We start from the raw sequence: 5,884 nt of genomic DNA on the forward strand, positions 1-5,884 counted from the left end.
AGGTAGTTTAGACTTATACACTCCAGGTGTTCACAATCCACTTAATCAGAGTACCAGAACAATTAGCACTGTTTTAATGATTTCAAACCTCATGTGTCATGTGTTTCATGTGTCACATCTCATTTGTCACATATCTCATGTGTCACGTGTCTTGTGTCAATCTTTTGCTATTGGATTTTGGCACTGGCACAAATTGTTTGTCATCGGCTACTGCCTATGCAACCACTGATTATTTCTGTAGGTCCATACACTCTTTCTAGTGTGACTGCAACTACCAGTGTGTACCTAACAGGGCTCTTTGGGATGCAGAGGGGTTACCTCTAACAGTAGAGCAATTAGGCATATTTTTGTTATATCTGGAGATCAACAGAACTACCACCAAAATTCACATTAGGTTGGGCATAAACAGAGCACTCTCTTCCACCCTGCACCCAATATATAATAATTTGCAGCGCTAGCATACGAGGAGCTGACTTACTCTGCGTTCAGACATGTTCCTGATGATTTGAAGCATGGACAGCCTCAAACAGAATGCTACGCTCCAATCTTCATTGGTTGCCCAATTTATTGATATTTTTGCTACGATTAAATAGCCAGCAAATGTTGTCTTAATTGAGAGTCACCTTCTGAGAAGCAGGAATACTTTGATGGCTGATTTCAGGTGGAGCCCATTGACCTATATTACTCACTTTTTGCTTGATAGTCTGAATATGAATTACATAATTTGGCTATTTAAAAGTAGATTTATTTGCCTGCATAAGATAAATAGTTACATGCCCAGAATTTTGGCCATTTACAGAAAAGAACAGATTATGTTTGCTACATAAAAAGCCTCACAGTGCTTCCTCCCATGAACCAAAGTTCAAATACATAATTCTGTATTTAAGTGTGTATGTTATTGCCCCTCCTTTGCCATCCACTGTGACTCTAATAAGCCTGTCAGCTGTTTGTCCATATCTCTTCTTGCCCTAGACTGATATATCAGACTGATCTGAGCCTTCCTCAGGATCCTGGGGGCTGATGGACATCATAAAGAGAAAGTCTGGGCTTTTAAGGACTCTTCTCAGAGTAAGAAAAAAACTTGCTCTGATGGAGTCTCACTGACCATACATACACGAAAGCTTCACCAGGAACTTGTCAGTTGAACTGCCGTACAAACATGGGATGGGGAGAGGGAAAATCAGATCTTACCATATTTTGTAGCTTTGCTATTGAGGTTCAACAGACTTGACATAAATCTAAGACTGTCTCTTCATGGGCCTGCTAAGCTTATGACACCTCATTCTGTTTCCTAAGTCTTTGTGTCTCCACAATAAATTTCAGCCTTCTGAAGCAACAAAACCATTGTCTCCTGAGAACTTGGTCTGACCTGTTAAGGAAATCTGTGGTTTACACTGGCTTGTGTCTCAAAAGAAAAGCAGAGGTAAGTTAAAGGTTGTTTTTTTTCTGTTTGGTTGGTTGGTTTTGTTTTTATCTTGAAGAATACATAAATTACTTTTTACAGTTCTTTATAAAACAGCAACCAACATGTTTTTCTGTAATTGCTGAAGTGACCTGCTAAGAAGAGTAGCCCCTGCATCTTGAAAATAAGAACCAAAGCAGAAGGATTTAAGCAAGTTTGCTAATTAAATAAATCCTGTTAAATGGAAATATTTTCAAGAGTTTTATACTATCTAATGCAAGCTTTAGTCTTCAATTATTTAAGTAAAGTATGAACTGAAACCTCTTGGTTTTACTCACATAAACAACTGTGACTGCACTATGCTTCCTATAATGTAGTCCACTTTAAACTCTGGATTACACTCCGTAACTGTAATGTCTAGTTGGAAACCTAATAAGATGCGGCAGTTTATCTGCCAATGACCACAATCACCTTCAGTAAGTTAGTGAGGCCAGTGTAACTATACATAGTTCAGTCTGAGACCTCTGTATTTCCACTTTAATGTAAGGAAAACAAAAGAAGTCTGTAGCACTTCTGCATTATATGTATCAGCAAATCGTATTTGACTGGTAGAAATGCTGCTTCTGAACTATGCTTGTATCACATCCCTTCAGTCTGCCAAGCCCAAGTATTGGAAACAGTGGGGTAAAATGACAAACACAGCAGAATTATTTCAGAGGGGATCTTAAACCTTTCATGAATTTGTGCTGCATCCAGCTGAGGGGAGAACGGAGATTTTGTGTCTTACCTTAAACTCAAATCAGCTTTCACAAATGAGAACACTGCCTGCCACGTTATAAGGCCAGCCACAGAGAAAGCATCACTGCTGGTTTTGTAATCTTGAATCTCATGCTCATTAGTAATACACAACACAACACCAAACCTTTCTAAAACAACAAGGCCAGAACTTTGCTTTAATACCTCTGTCAGCACTTCTCCTTTGCACTCCTGAAGATGCAGATTGTGCTATTGACAGAAAGACAGAGTACTTATAAGTGGCTCTTCTAAACACTAGCACAGGCCTCTGTTTACAAGTGCAGAGTGTGAATAATAGATGCAGAGGTTAACAAAAACAATGGAAAAAATTAACTAATGATCATGCCTGTTGCCGGCAGAAGACGTGTACCTAAGAGTGAACATGAACCACCCAATGTACTGGGCTGCTCTATTAGCTATTATGTTCGATACGATCTTCGAGCATATGACAAAGCTTGTGGCACCATCTTTGAAAGTCCTCCAGGAAGGAATGAAGGAGTAGAGAGAAACTGCAGTCAGTATGACAGCTTCATTCTGACTAGTGACATGAAAGTGGTATTAATTAACACTCAGACACATTAGGGACAGATCAAAAAAAACAAAGAACAGAGACTCCTAAGACTTTGGTGCTCAGACACATGTCTTTTGAGAGCAGTTTGAGTCAAAGTGTTATTAGTAAAGCTATATGAAGTGCCTAAATGCTTCCACAGGGTATAAGCAGTCCAGTGATTTGCTATTGGATCTGGCCATTTGTGGACTGGTCACACACAAAAACTGGAAAAGAAAGTACCTTAGGTGCTTTGGGTAACCTATTAAGGGAGGTCTTAATTTTGAAATTCTACCTAATTTCGTTCTCAAGAGCAACAAACCAATAAAACTGTACTAGTGGCATAAAAATATAGGGGAAGTAGCAAATGACTTATTCATATATAATCATTAGATACACCAGAGGTACACATCTGCTTACACTGCCCAAGGCACTCAAGGTTTTTTTTTTGTGACAACACTTTAATGAAGACAGCTGTAACTTCATTAAGGTCAAATGGAATAGTGTTGTCACCCTAGCTGTATAAAACAGATAGTTTGTTTTTGTTTGTTTGCTTTGTTAAAGTTACAGGGGAAAAGAGAACCTATTTGTAAGTCTAAGCCTAAGAGCTAGTATCTGGGATGTGACTACATCAGACACCAAGTAAAATAGCCTCAAACCGCAGTAAAGACCAAAAAATGCAAAATGTTCTAGCCACACAAAACTTTGCGGGATATTTAGTTAATTAGGCAAATGTGCCTGGTACACTAGGAACAATGTGTCAAAACACTTCCACAGGAGATGGTGAGAGCCCTCAGTAAGGGGCCCTCACCCCTTTCAGCAACTGATAAAGCCTATCACCATCCACAGGATAAAAGGAAAGAGAGGTATCAAATGAATCACAAGTACATCTTCCTGCTAGGCTAGGGAAATAATGCCTTCTTGTCAGAAGCCTTTCATACGACCATTTTAAAAGAAATGAGAACAAGCTGTAAGGAGAGATGAGACCACCAGTAGAACAGTGGCGTTAGTGTAATTTTTTTGTCACTGTCACACTGGTCTGTCATTAGGTTGGGTGCGCTTTTCTGGCTTCCCCTTCTAGGAGCTCCCAATGTATTTAGAGAAATGAAACATATAAACCTCTATCATCTACCTCTTAGATTCAAAAGAACCCCTCAAAATAAACAAAACAGGGACAAAAACCTGATTCATGGTTAATCAGCTTCATAATACATAAAAATGCATGGAAAGAACACTCTGCCATGGAATATAATCCTTCTTTGCTATTTTTATTGTTCTTGAAAACAATAAAACATATAACCTTTGATGAAGACCTTGAAATTATTAGATACAAATTTGTTATCTCCTAATGAGATGAGATAGCTGATGAAATCCGAGAATCCAGTAAGAAAAGTAGAATCAAAAATACGATTCTTGAGATTTTTAACTCTCATACTTATCTAGAGAAGATATATGCGGAGACTGAGAACTTAATTTGCTTTCAAAAGTTAAAAGAAGGGTGCAACAGAACAACCATATTTATCAAGGTTAAGTACTAAGATACTGTCTGGTGTATTCTTAAATGTGGAACTATACTCATATTACAACTGTCAGAAATGGCATTGCTATTAGAAATATTTTAATGGTGTGGTATACTCAGGTCGGCTTATAATGACCTTTTAATCCATTTTTCTTCTCTCTACAAATACTTTTTCTGAGGGGAGAAAAGTCTTTATCTTCTGGTCCTTTGCACAGTTCTCATGCATAATGCAATTACTATGATTTTCTGCACCTCAAAAGTGCAGACATTTCCCATAACTACACAGAGAGAAAGAAAATGACCTGAATTCAAATTACTGTACAAGACACAGACCTTACTAACATGGGTCTTATTACTTAAGATGACAGTGAATAACTACAGATGGTATTAGTATTTTCAGTCCAGGTGGTTCTACGTTCAATTATTAACCAGCCCTACCTCATGTTCCCTTGGATGCTAATGACTTCTGATCATGTGACTGAGCAGATCTGAGCAAAATTTTGACATTGGTCCCACCACAAATTACCTGCCCAAGTCAGGGGAAAACAATATGCCAGGGATATAAGCCAAAAATGAAGCCCATGTTAAGATCTTCTTATTCACTGTACCTTTAGCTGTTAGATCCAAGAAGGCAAAAGAAACATAAAATCCTGCAGTATCTGGAGCTTTTCCTTTTGCTCTCTTAACTATTATTGCTAAGCAAATCTGGCATTCAGACACTAATATTTTGGTTTGCAGAAGAATGCTGAAAAAAACATTATTAAAAATGTCAGGAAAATTGTTATATCTGGTAAAAATCACAGATATTTAAAAAAGGGAAAAAAAGCAATTCAAAGCAGATGTCTTCAATAAGTGTACCTGAAACCTTTTATAACAAAGTTCTCTCTCCACATCATCGATCTAAAGCTTTAATTGGCAGACAGTAAAGTCTGATGGGAAAATAATGGTCTTTTAAATACCTGGGAATGAAAAGCAAATTGAGTTAGCACAGTGTAAGAGGCAAGTAATTACATAATGTCAATCCTGTTTTATACAGTTCAGTCTTTAAACAGCATGCAAAGAAAAGACATGTCTGGGAGAAAATATGAATCTCCCTACTTTAAGTGACTCATGTGCTCTTTTCCCAATAAGAAGTTAGGGCTATTACATGTAACAGCAGGCTCTTTGCTTAAGGGTTTCCCAAATATGGCTGCTGCTAACACTGTTAGTTTGTGACGATTTAAAATTTTCTTTCCCTCTTGTAAAATCCAAATGTCAGTCGCTAGCTACAAGAGTGTGAGTCTTCACTGGGCAACTTCCAAAATAATCCTCTCTGAAGAAAGAATTTCTATTGTCTCAGAGAGAGACCCTCACAAAAAGTAGGCACAAAGTTAAAAGACTGATTGAAATCTCAAGAATATATACCATGCAACTGCATATTTCATTGACATAATATTTAACAATTTGCTGAAAGTATATCACTGAAAACAAACAGAAAAGGGGAGTTTTAGGTGGCTCATGTCTCTGTTCTTCACCGATTCTGCACTTCTCGGTTTCCTGTATCTGGTGTGTTTGCATCATCACTTGTCCTTATGCCATGTACATTGCTTCAGTAGGATTTCACCTACCAGACTCAGCATCA

This window comes from Streptopelia decaocto (genome assembly GCF_964273445.1).
Source record: "Streptopelia decaocto genome assembly, chromosome: Z".
NCBI classification, from domain to species: Eukaryota; Metazoa; Chordata; class Aves; order Columbiformes; family Columbidae; genus Streptopelia; species Streptopelia decaocto.